Genomic DNA, 12,734 nt, shown 5'->3' on the forward strand with positions numbered 1-12,734 from the left:
TGTATTGTATGTGCATATGTGTATGTATTCATGTGTATGTATATATATATATATATATATATATATATATATATATATATATGTGTGTGTATATGTTGTTTCTGTGCTTGCCATGTTCATAGGTCATTGCATGGCTCCTGGGTGGGTTGTTATACTAGATATCTATGAATTCCTGCTCTCATCTTATCACACTTATCTACTCATCATCATATGTCATGTCTCTAACAAATTATCCTCCATTCTCATTCTGACTCATCCCAAATCCCTTCTACTACTTTCATCTCCTAAATAACTCTGCCTAAGCTCTTCCCTCCGCTTCCACATCTAACGCACCAAACCTCACTACTACCATGACCTCCCACACAACCCTACTAAATTCTCCTGCATTCATCTCACCCTGCTACTATGCTCTCCCTAACCCTTCCACATACCCTTCTCCCCTCCACCCCCCTTTACTCATCCCAAGCCTTTGGGATGAGTAAATTAGGGATATACTCCCAATTAACACTTCTGGATTTCTTTCCCCCTCCACCCTTCCATTACTCCAGTCAATCTAACTAACAAACTCTCATGTCCGCGGCTCAAATTAACTCATAATAATACTAAAACTGTATTCATTATTTCCCGATACTAATCCATCACTAATTCTTGTTGGGTTCCAGAGTAGCGTGCTACTCATCGAAAAGCCGTTTGACGCCTCGGCAGGGGTAGTAAGCGCTATATAAATACGATTACAATACAATACAATACATGAGAGAGAGTGTACATAAGGGTACATTTGTGTGTAAGTATGTGTGTGTGAGTCAAAGTGGAGGTCAAAGGGCGTGTGAAGTCCCTTCTGCTACCCCTGGCATTGCGGTGACTTGACGTCCATGCTTCAAGGTGTGACTTCCAGCACAAAAAAAATCCTGCCTGCAATGCCGACCCCCTTACACCATGGAGCAAAGACACCTCCGTTAGCGCCCGCCAGCTGCTAGAGCGCCCACAGAGAGGGGGAGCAGGAACGCACCGCATCTTAGTAGATATCACGCATTCCTGCTCTCCACCTTTCACGTAGTGCGGCAGCTTCTCTTGCAGCATTGTGCTGCATTCAATATTGATAAAACTTCCCCTTATTGTGTAGGGTCGAGTTACTACAGAGATAGAAAGGGGACTGTTCCACTGCAGAGTCAGCTAACAGCCCTTTCTGGAAATAATTTAAGTAACAGATAATACTTTGTGGGGGAGTTGCATTTAATTACCCTAAATGCCTCGTTCTCTCTGCTTCCTAAGTTCTGTGCTCATCCGGAAATGCAAAATTGTAGCTCTGTTTCTGTGTTTGTGGAACGCCCCAGGTTTTTGTTTTATAAATCGGGTCACCTTATCGGAGAAGCACTCATTCATTTCCGTCTGGTAGTTTTTTTATGCTTTTATAACTTTGGTTTCCTATTAATTAAATTGAAAAATTGAATAACTTTATTGATTCCATACAATTCTTAATATACGATTCTTAATCGGGTTGTGCGATTTGGTAATTTTGTAATGTTTTTGAAATGTGTAAATCTGCGGCTATCACAGTTTCCCTGGACTTCACCCAAGTGCATCGGGATTGTCGTTCCGAGTAACAGATAAACTCCGATGAGACAGTAGGTGGCGCTCCTGAGTCTTAATCAAACACCTGGTAACAGAGGGAAAACATTATCAAAAAAAGACTGAGGATCCAAGAGTGAAAACCTGACATCTTATCGTTGCTAAGGAGGCGATAGGAAATTGTCGTCATAGCAAAGAAAATAAAAACTATAAATTATTGTATTTAAAATTGGAGATTGCGCCCGAACAGGGACTTGAACCCTGGACCCTCAGATTAAAAGTCTGATGCTCTACCGACTGAGCTATCCGGGCTCCCGACCAATTCCAAAGAATCAGTGATGATTGGGAGAGGTCTATGAGATTGTATGTGAGTTCAGTTTGTTTAGGTGTTTACACGCTATTGTCGCCTCAACTTCGCAACCTACCTTAGACTCCACCTTGGAGGGCTTTTAAGGATTTTTCTTCACTTTCAGTTTCTCAGGTGTCTGACCTCGAGCGCAGCAGTGAAACCAGCGCAGCAGTGTTTACAGCACAGCAGTGAAACCCAGGACACAGCAGCCATCTGCCCCTGGCCCCTGGGTTTGTCTCCTGCCCTCTCAGGGTCAATGTCCTCACTCGTCCACCCCCCCCCCCCAGCTCTGGCTCTCATTCCTTAATCCAACCCCTCTCCTCTTCACAGGTGAGCAGCTTCCGTCCCCCCTCCAATCTGGTACAGGTTGTGCTCTTTCTGTAATTACAGAGATGAGCAGCTACTGATAGTGCAGCAGGTGCAGTGGCACCCATGCCCAGAAGTGTGAGAGTTCCACTTCACCTCAAGTCGCACCTGATTTTTTTCTAGCCGGGGATGCATTAGGAGGACTCACTGTGCCTTTGCAAGACCTCTGCATTTACACCCTCATCTTCCACCTCGTTGTCAAGGGTGTAACAAAGGCCCCCGCAGCCCTCGCTGTGCAGGGGTTTTGGAGAGGTGCGAACTCCAAGGTCCCCCACGGCACGTTACGTGGCGTGAGTGAGTGCAAAGCCCGCCCTCCATGTTCTGTGTAGGGGGAGCTTCTAGTTTCGTTTCGCCGGGGCTCATTGTACAATAAAGTGCACAATTATCGAGGTCCGTGCAGGCTAGGTGGGGGCCTTAAACTGCCCTGCCTGGGGGAGGTGTGGGTGCATCAGTCACTTCCCGCGAGAACTCATCTGCAGTCATTGTATCGTTGAATAAGTAACTGGAAGTGGGGTGTATGTGTGTGTTGGTGGGGGGAGGGGGTGCTTCCTTAGTGAGAAGGTAATTTGCGGGGGGCGCGGCAGTTGCTAATGTCCTCACTGTAGGTTTGGTAAATTAATCTCTCCAGTGGAGGGACTGTCTTCATTTCTCTGCTACACGAGTTCTCCTGCTTTTGGCAAACCCGGTACCTATACATTCTAGCAGTTGCCAGCGGGTAGAGTGTTGGTCTTAAGCGCTATACACAAGACTGGACATGACATGTTTCGTGGCACCTCTGGTGTAAATGGATACTCTCTATAAAACAATCTGCCGCTCGGATCAGCTACCCACCCCCTCCCATCTAACTCTCAACACATGTGAACTGACGCCCATGGACTGACTTCCAACGAGAGCAACTCCAAGTATATTTTAGCTCATCAGTCCGCGAGGAGGGTGTTTATTTCTAGTTTCTGTGTCAAACCTGAGCAGCATCGGGCTGTGTGAGCAGCACTGTGAATACAAGACTTCGAAGCGCTTTGTTGCAGAGTATGTCTAGGGATGCTCAGCAGCATTCTGAGCTCACCTGCGCCAGTGGTGTAGGGGTATCATGCAAGATTCCCATTCTTGCGACCCGGGTTCGATTCCCGGTTGGCGCACTCCCTTTTAACTCTAAAATACTCATATTTTGCTATTTTACCGAAACCCGAGGAGGGTAGGTATCTGAATTTTGGGGAGACCAGTCATTCGCCAGCTAAGAGCGAGATTTTACAGCAAATTTCTCTCACACAAACTTTTTGAGTGAACGGAAAGTAATGACATATCTGGGACTGAGGGCTCTGGACGTCTTCTCTGGTCTGATTAAAACATAACCTTTACCTGAAGGGCAAATATAGAACAATATACTTTATGTGTAGGGCGGTGTTAGACGCTCTTGATTCGGGTCCACACTGTTGTGGGGTGACCAGGTGTCCCGGATTTGCCGGGACGGTCCCGGTTTTTCACCAGGTGTCCTGTAAGATTTCGGCACATTTCACTCATGTCCTGGTTTGCAGCGACGGTGACTGCACCGAGAACGAGGCAGGTTTATTCTGGGCCCGAAGCAGGGCTGCCTAGCAGTTTATCTGAAAGCAGTTTGGTTTTGGGTTTAAAACTTGCAATTAATCTACTCCCAGTGTGTTGTTTGTCTGTTTCTTTGATGATGAGCTCTGTCGTTCTCTGCCCCGCAGACGCTGTAAATTTGTATCCCTCTTTTATTTTTCTTGAAATGTCCCAGGCTTTTAGTTTCCAAAATCTGGTCGCCCCATAACTGTTGTAGCTTTCACAACCCCCTGCACGTCCCGAGCAGCACTGAACACAGACAGAATATCACCCGAAAGAGAGAGTCCTTGGCTGTGGGCAGTGGTGGCTGGCTACGGGGCAAAGTGGAGGAACGGGGGCAAAGGGGGAACAAAACCAAAGCATCGTCCCTACATTGGTTGGGGGAGGGGCTCTGCCCGCCTTGTGTCATGGGACACAGGCTATCCTCGTTAATGTCTGCTCCCCGAGGACACAAAGCGCTGAGAGGCGCAGCGCCTTGAGGCCGGTTTCAGTGAGCCAGCAGCCAGGCCCTCCAGTCGGATAATTTCTCAGCCAATGATCAGGGCTCAGGACCCTGAATTTAGCAAATGCTTGTCAGAGCTACGCAGGGACCCCATGTTCGAAAATAGACTGAGGTCAGAATCAATCAGCCTGAGGTATCTCATCACTTCCCCTCCACCCCCTCCCCTAGCACTGAAATCTGCATGTGGGGGCTCCAGAGACGGTGGTTCCATGGTGTAATGGTTAGCACTCTGGACGCGATCCGAGTTCAAATCTCGGTGGGACCTGAGGGTTTTAGTTTCTCAATAAATTCCACTTTACCCTTTTCAGTCATTTAAATTTAACAGCAAATATTAGCACCGCTCTTAACGCGTCATCTTGTCTATGTTTTAATCTCGCTCAAGTTGAACACGGCGTCTTTTTGAAGATGAGGGCTTTATGAGGGGGTGAATAGCGCTTCTGGGCCTCAGGTGTGATTTGAGAGGAATGAGGATCCTTTGGGGTTCAGTCAGGGTTCTGTGATTTCTAATGGTTTCTTCTTCGACACCAAAGCCTCCTGCTGGGCCCTTGACTTGTGGTTAAGATGCAGTAACGCCAGTTCATCCGCTGGAACACCTCCCCTGGGAGGGCCTCACAGGAGCAGTCTAAGCCAAGCACTGGCATCAGGAGATTACAAGTGATTTATAGTTTCATCTACTTCCGTCTCAACTTCCTCTGTCCGTTCTTCTTGCAGCCCTCCTCTCCCCCTCTATCCTCGCTCTCTCCATCCTCAGGGCCGACTGGAAACTAAAGCAACTTTAGGAAAAATGTACGAACCCGTCCTGCTCGCTCCCTTCCATCTCTCTAGTACAGCCACCCTCAGCTCTCACCTTCTCTCCGCCCAAATGTCCTCTCACCAGGGGACGACTAGACTCAAACTTTGGGGGTGGGGGGGTTTGGGGGGGTGGGGCGGTTCTACCTCCTCTGGCAGAGTCATCTTCAAAACCAAGTCAGAATTAGTTGGGGGGGGCTTCATGTTTTCTTGCAAGCTGTGTTCTATGTGTGGACTTTTCATGGATAGGGGCCGGTGGTCCAGTTTTAAGCCCCCTGGGCTCTGTCCGCACTCATCAGCACAACTGGAAAATTGCATTTGGCTCAGGTCAAAATATTCCACCTTCAAAAACATTTAAATCATATTCGGGATCCTTCTCCCAAAGGATGTTTAGGGACATTGATAGAAAATGGTGCAGATCAGGAACATTTCTTAATTATTCTGTTGGGGTTGCATTCCCGAGTGCGCAATCTCTTTACATTATTAGCAGAACAGCGCAGATATCCTCCTTCACGGGGAAGGATGCGTCGCTTCCAGGCTGTATAGCACATAGAATGCAGAAGCTTCCATCCATGGTATTACCTGGTGACCTGGAGTTCCTGCTTCTAATAGATATCCACAGTTTTAATACGCCTGAGACCTCCTGCGGCCTGAAGTGCCACCCTAGTGTAATAAGACAGCAGCACTTGTAACACACAACGCGTAGAAACTGAGCACAAAGAGTGATGATCCATGGGGTCCCCACAGTACAGGCAGTGTGCAATTACAGCCAGTCAATGTTAGAAGATGCTCGATCAGGGTAAACAGTCGGGCCCTCATTTATGGGGATTTGGCGTAGGCCAGAAAGTCTCCTTGCAGCGCTGCCTCCGTCAAAGTGAAAGGGGAGGAATGCACCGTATTTATCCAATAAAGTGCATTCTTGCCCCTTCCCCGTGCGCTGGCACAGTTTCGCAGCCTAGTGCTAACGCAGGCATGGTGCGAGGGGGCTTGTGTTGTCTGCAGGATCTTTGAACTGCAGGAAGAGGAACCTTCCTGCACAGAAACAATCCGTACAGGCACTTTCCTCTTTCTATGTGTGCTGCATAATGAAAGAGGGACAAAGGAGTAGAAATAATGATATTTCTTCTCGTTACGACTTTCCTGGGGAGGTGTAAGATTTCGATGCATTCCCAAGTACCGGTAAATCTGGGAATGTATCAAAACCCAAGGGAACTACGTGGGAACAGCCCCCGCAACATCCATGGAACGCCTCCCTTGTGCAGACTAAGGCAGCACAGCAATTTGTGCTGCGTTTCCTTACTCACGTTTTACGTGCCTATTCAGAGCCACACTATGGGGGTCATTCCTACCCTGGCGGTCATGGACCGCCAGGGCAGGCGACGGAGGAAGCACCGCCAACAGGCTGGCGGTGCTTCAGGGGCAATTCTGACCGCGGAGGTAAAGCCGCGGTCAGAAAAGGGAAACCGGCGGTTTCCCGCCGGTTTTCCCCTGCCCCAGGGAATCCTCCACGGCGGCGCTGCAAGCAGCGCCGCCTTGGGGATTCTGACCCCCTTCCCGCCATCCTGTTTCTGGCGGTTTTCACCGCCAGAAACAGGATGGCGGGAACGGGTGTCGTGGGGCCCCTGGGGCCCCCTGCAGTGCCCATGCCACTGGCATGGGCACTGCAGGGGCCCCCTAACAGGGCCCCATTAAGATTTTCAGTGTCTGCAAAGCAGACACTGAAAATCGCGACGGGTGCCACTGCACCCGTCGCACACCAGCAACTCCGCCGGCTCCATTCGGAGCCGGCTTCATCGTTGCTGGGGCTTTCCCGCTGGGCGGGCGGGCGGCCTTTTGGCAGTCGCCCGCCAGCCCAGCGGGAAAGTCAAAATGACCGCCGCGGTCTTTTGACCGCGGTACGGTCTTTTGCCGGTCACCGCCTGGCGGGCGGCGCCCGCCGCCTGCCGGGGTAGGAATGACCCCCTGTGTGTCTTCGTGTGGCTTCATAAATCTGACTCAGAGCTTGCGACATCATGTACCACTTTGTGTGGTGCAAACATAGCGCAAGGCTCTCATAAATAATGCAAGGCTCTTATAAATATGCCCCGTTGTGTCTCTGCCACTGTCCCTGTTTACCCTGGAAGCAGTGGCATAAAAAGACAATGAATGCAGATCTAGGCATCATTTGCCTGTAGCTGTACAGTGAGCAGCCATGGCCTTTGCAGCCCCTGACCTCAGAGGTGGCAAATTCAGTGCAAGAAACACAGTGGCAGCTCATCCTTATGGACATCACTTGCGGCTCCACTCTCTTTGTTTTCTGTCACTTTTATTACACTAATAGTGAACAATAATATATTATTCACTATCAGTGTAATAGAAATGGAGTACATTAGCTAGAATATGTCATTTCCATAGCAGCGGAAGTAAGTAAAAATGTATTTAAATGTATGGTGTGTGCGTGCTGGGGGTGAGTGTGTCTACGTGAGAGAGAGTGTATGTAAGCGTAAATGTGTGTGTATATGTAAGTATGTGTGTGAGTGAAAGTGGAGGTCAAAGGGCATGTGATGTCACTTCCGCTACCCCTGGCATTTCGGTGACTTGACGTCCATGCGTCAGAGGTGTCACTTTCAGCACAAAAACAATCCTGCCTGCAATGCAGACCCCCTTACACCATGGAGCAAAGACACCTCCGTTAGCGCCCGGCAGCTGCTAGAGCGCCCACAGAGAGGGGGAGCAGGAACGCACCGTATCTTAGTAGATATTACGCATTCCTGCTCTCCACCTTTCACGCAGTGCGGCAGCTTCTCTTGCAGCATTGTGCTGCATTCAATATTGATAAAACTTCCCCTTATTGTGTAGGTTCGAGTTACTACAGAGATAGAAAGGGGACTGTTCCACTGCAGAGTAAGCTAACAGCCCTTTCTGGAAATAATTTAAGTAACAGATAATACTTTGTGGGGGAGTTGCATTTAATTACCCTAAATGCCTCGTTCTCTCTGCTTCCTAAATTCTGTGCTCACCGGAAATGCAAAATTGTAGCTCTGTTTCTGTGTTTGTGGAACGCCCCAGGTTTTTGTTTTATAAATCAGGTCACGTTATCGGAAAAGCATTATTAATTTCCGTCTGGTAGGTTTTCTTATGCTTTTATAACTTTGGTTTCCTAATAATTAAATTGAAAAATGTAATAACTTTATTGATTCCATACAATTCTTAATACACGATTCTTAATCGGTTTGTGCGATTTGGTAATTTTGTAATGTTCTTAAATGTGTAAATCTGCGGCTATCACAGCTTCCCTGGACTTCACCAAGTGCATCGGGATTGTCGTTCGAGTAACAGATAAGCTCCGATGAGACAGTAGGTGGCGCTCCTGAGTCTTAATCAAACATCTGGTAACAGAGGGAAAAAATTATCAAAAAAAGACTGAGGATCCAAGAGTGAAAACCTGACATCTTATCGTTGCTAAGGAGGCGATAGGAAATTGTCATCATAGCAAAGAAAATAAAAACTATAAATTATTGCATTTCAAGTTGGAGATTGCGCCCGAACAGGGACTTGAACCCTGGACCCCCAGATTAAAAGTCTGTTGCTCTACCGACTGAGCTATCCGGGCTCCCGACCAATTCCACAGAATCAGTGATGAATGGGAGAGGTCTATGAGATTGTATGTGAGTTCAGTTTGTTTAGGTGTTTACACGCTATTGTCGCCTCAACTTCGCAACCTACCTTAGACTCCACCTTGGAGGGCTTTTAAGGATTTTTCTTCACTTTCAGTTTCTCAGGTGTCTGACCTCGAGCACAGCAGTGAAACCAGCGCAGCAGTGTTTACAGCACAGCAGTGAAACCCAGGACACAGCAGCCATCTGCCCCTGGCCCCTGGGTTTGTCTCCTGCCCTCTCAGGGTCAATGTCCTCACTCGTCCACCCCCCCCCCCCCAGCTCTGGCTCTCATTCCTTAATCCAACCCCGCCCCCCACCTCTCCTCTTCACAGGTGAGCAGCTTCCGTCCCCCCTCCAATCTGGTACAGGTTGTGCTCTTTCTGTAATTACAGAGATGAGCAGCTACTGATAGTGCAGCAGGTGCAGTGGCACCCATGCCCAGAAGTGTGAGAGTTCCACTTCACCTCAAGTCGCACCTGATTTTTTTCTAGCCGGGGATGCATTAGGAGGACTCACTGTGCCTTTGCAAGACCTCTGCATTTACACCCTCATCTTCCACCTCGTTGTCAAGGGTGTAACAAAGGCCCCCGCAGCCCTCGCTGTGCAGGGGTTTTGGAGAGGTGCGAACTCCAAGGTCCCCCACGGCACGTTACGTGGCGTGAGTGAGTGCAAAGCCCGCCCTCCATGTTCTGTTTAGGAGGAGCTTCTAGATTCGTTTCGCCGGGGCTCATTGTACAATAAAGTGCACAATTATCGAGGTCCGTGCAGGCTAGGTGGGGGCCTTAAACTGCCCTGCCTGGGGGAGGTGTGGGTGCATCAGTCACTTCCCGCGAGAACTCATCTGCAGTCATTGTATCGTTGAATAAGTAACTGGAAGTGGGGTGTATGTGTGTGTTGGTGGGGGGAGGGGGTGCTTCCTTAGTGAGAAGGTAATTTGCGGGGGGGCGCGGCAGTTGCTAATGTCCTCACTGTAGGTTTGGTAAATTAATCTCTCCAGTGGAGGGACTGTCTTCATTTCTCTGCTACACGAGTTCTCCTGCTATTGGCAAACCCGGTACCTATACATTCTAGCAGTTGCCAGCGGGTAGAGTGTTGGTCTTAAGCGCTATACACAAGACTGGACATGACATGTTTCGTGGCACCTCTGGTGTAAATGGATACTCTCTATAAAACAATCTGCCGCTCGGATCAGCTACCCACCCCCTCCCATCTAACTCTCAACACATGTGAACTGACGCCCGTGGACTGACTTCCAACGAGAGCAACTCCAAGTATCTTTTAGCTCATCAGTCCCTGAGGAGGGTGTTTATTTCTAGTTTCTGTGTCAAATCTGAGCAGCATCAGGCTGTGTGAGCAGCAGTATGAATACAAGACTTCGAAGCGCTGTGTTGCAGAGCATGTCTAGGGATGCTCAGCAGCCCTCTATGCTCACCTGCGCCAGTGGTGTAGGGGTATCATGCAAGATTCCCATTCTTGCGACCCGGGTTCGATTTCCGGCTGGCGCACTCCCTTTTAACTCTAAAATACTCATATTTTGCTATTTTACCGAAACCCGAGGAGGGCAGGTATCTGAATTTGGGGGAGACCAGTCATTCGCCAGCTAAGAGCGAGATTTTACAGCAAATTTCTCTCACACAAACTTTTTGAGTGAACGGAAAGTAATGACATATCTGGGACTGAGGGCTCTGGACGTCTTCTCTGGTCTGATTAAAACATAACCTTTACCTGAAGGGCAAATATAGAACAATATACTTTATGTGTAGGGCGGTGTTAGACGCTCTTGAATCAGGTCCACTGTTGTGGGGTGACCAGGTGTCCCGGATTTGCCGGGACGGTCCCGGTTTTTCACCAGCTGTCCTGGCAGGTTTCGGCACATTTCACTCATGTCCTGGTTTGCAGCGACGGTGACTGCACCGAGAACGAGGCAGGTTTATTCTGGGCCCGAAGCAGGGCTGCCTAGCAGTTTATCTGAAAGCAGTTTGGTTTTGGGTTTAAAACTTGCAATTAATCTACTCCCAGTGTGTTGTTTGTCTGTTTCTTTGATGATGAGCTCTGTCGTTCTCTGCCCCGCAGACGCTGTAAATTTGTATCCCTCTTTTATTTTTCTTGAAATGTCCCAGGCTTTTAGTTTCCAAAATCTGGTCGCCCATAACTGTTGTAGCTTTCACAACCCCCTGCACGTCCCGAGCAGCACTGAACACAGACAGAATATCACCCGAAAGAGAGAGTCCTTGGCTGTGGGCAGTGGTGGCTGGCTACGGGGCAAAGGGGGAACAAAACCAAAGCATCGTCCCTACATTGGTTGGGGGAGGGGCTCTGCCCGCCTTGTGTCATGGGACACAGACTATCCTCGTTAATGTCTGCTCCCCGAGGACACAAAGCGCTGAGAGGCGCAGCGCCTTGAGGCCGGTTTCAGTGAGCCAGCAGCCAGGCCCTCCAGTCGGATAATTTCTCAGCCAATGATCAGGGCTCAGGACCCTGAATTTAGCAAATGCTTGTCAGAGCTACGCAGGGACCCCATGTTCGAAAATAGACTGAGGTCAGAATCAATCAGCCTGAGGTATCTCATCACTTCCCCTCCACCCCCTCCCCTAGCACTGAAATCTGCATGTGGGGGCTCCAGAGACGGTGGTTCCATGGTGTAATGGTTAGCACTCTGGGCGCGATCCGAGTTCAAATCTCGGTGGGACCTGAGGGTTTTAGTTTCTCAATAAATTCCACTTTACCCTTTTCAGTCATTTAAATTTAACAGCAAATATTAGCACCGCTATTAACGCGTCATCTTGTCTATGTTTTAATCTCGCTCAAGTTGGACACGGCGTCCTTTTGAAGATGAGGGCTTTATGAGGGGGTGAATAGCGCTTCTGGGCCTCAGGTGTGATTTGAGAGGAATGAGGATCCTTTGGGGTTCAGTCAGGGTTCTGTGATTTCTAATGGTTTCTTCTTCGACACCAAAGCCTCCTGCTGGGCCCTTGACTTGTGGTTAAGATGCAGTAACGCCAGTTCATCCGCTGGAACACCTCAGCTGGGAGGGCCTCACAGGAGCAGTCTAAGCCAAGGGCTGGCATCAGGAGATTACAAGTGATTTATAGTTTCATCTACTTCCGTCTCAACTTCCTCTGTCCGTTCTTCTTGCAGCCCTCCTCTCCCCCTCTATCCTCGCTCTCTCCATCCTCAGGGCCGACTGGAAACTAAAGCAACTTTAGGAAAAATGTACGAACCCGTCCTGCTCGCTCCCTTCCATCTCTCTAGTACAGCCACCCTCAGCTCTCACCTTCTCTCCGCCCAAATGTCCTCTCACCAGGGGACGACTAGACTCAAACTTTGGGGGTGGGGGGGTTAGGGGGGTGGGGCGGTTCTACCACTGCTGGCAGAGGCATCTTCAAAGCCAAGTCAGAATTAGTTGGGGGGGGCTTCATGTTTTCTTACAAGCTGTGTTCTATGTGTGGACTTTTCATGGATAGGGGCCGGTGGTCCAGTTTTAAGCCCCCTGGGCTCTGTCTGCACTCATCAGCACAACTGGAAAATTGCATTTGGCTCAGGTCAAACTATTCCACCTTCAAAAACATTTAAATAATATTCGGGATCCTTCTCCCAAAGGATGTTTAGGGACATTGATAGAAAATGGCGCAGATCAGGAACATTTCTTAATTATTCTATTGGTGCTGCATTCCCGAGTGCGCAATATCTTTACATTATTAGCAGAACAGCGCAGATCTCCTCCTTCACGAGGGAAGGATGTGTCACGTCCAGGCTGTATAGCACATAGAATGCTGAAGCTTCCATCCATGGTATTACCTGGTGACCTGGAGTTCCTGCTTCTAATAGATATCCACAGTTTTAATATGCCTGAGACCTCCTGCGGCCTGAAGTGCCAACCTAGTGTAATAAGACAGCAGCACTTGTAACACACAAGGCGTAGAAACTGAGCACAAAGAGTGAT

At 48.9% G+C, this 12,734-nt stretch overlaps 4 non-coding genes across 4 annotated transcripts; 2 read left to right on the forward strand and 2 right to left on the reverse strand.

Moving 5' to 3' along the window:
- Positions 1 to 1,808: 1,808 nt before the first annotated feature.
- Positions 1,809 to 1,881, reverse strand: TRNAK-UUU (transfer RNA lysine (anticodon UUU)). Its single transcript has one exon. It is a non-coding gene; the product is annotated as a tRNA-Lys (tRNA).
- Positions 1,882 to 3,349: 1,468 nt separating this feature from the next.
- TRNAG-CCC (transfer RNA glycine (anticodon CCC)) lies at positions 3,350 to 3,420 on the forward strand. Its single transcript has one exon. It is a non-coding gene; the product is annotated as a tRNA-Gly (tRNA).
- A 5,252-nt stretch (positions 3,421 to 8,672) lies between these two features.
- TRNAK-UUU (transfer RNA lysine (anticodon UUU)) lies at positions 8,673 to 8,745 on the reverse strand. Its single transcript has one exon. It is a non-coding gene; the product is annotated as a tRNA-Lys (tRNA).
- Positions 8,746 to 10,225: 1,480 nt separating this feature from the next.
- On the forward strand, positions 10,226 to 10,296 carry TRNAG-CCC (transfer RNA glycine (anticodon CCC)). Its single transcript has one exon. It is a non-coding gene; the product is annotated as a tRNA-Gly (tRNA).
- The last annotated feature ends 2,438 nt before the right edge of the window (positions 10,297 to 12,734 follow it).

This window comes from Pleurodeles waltl, unplaced genomic scaffold, assembly GCF_031143425.1.
Source record: "Pleurodeles waltl isolate 20211129_DDA unplaced genomic scaffold, aPleWal1.hap1.20221129 scaffold_70, whole genome shotgun sequence".
Lineage (NCBI taxonomy): Eukaryota > Metazoa > Chordata > Amphibia > Caudata > Salamandridae > Pleurodeles > Pleurodeles waltl.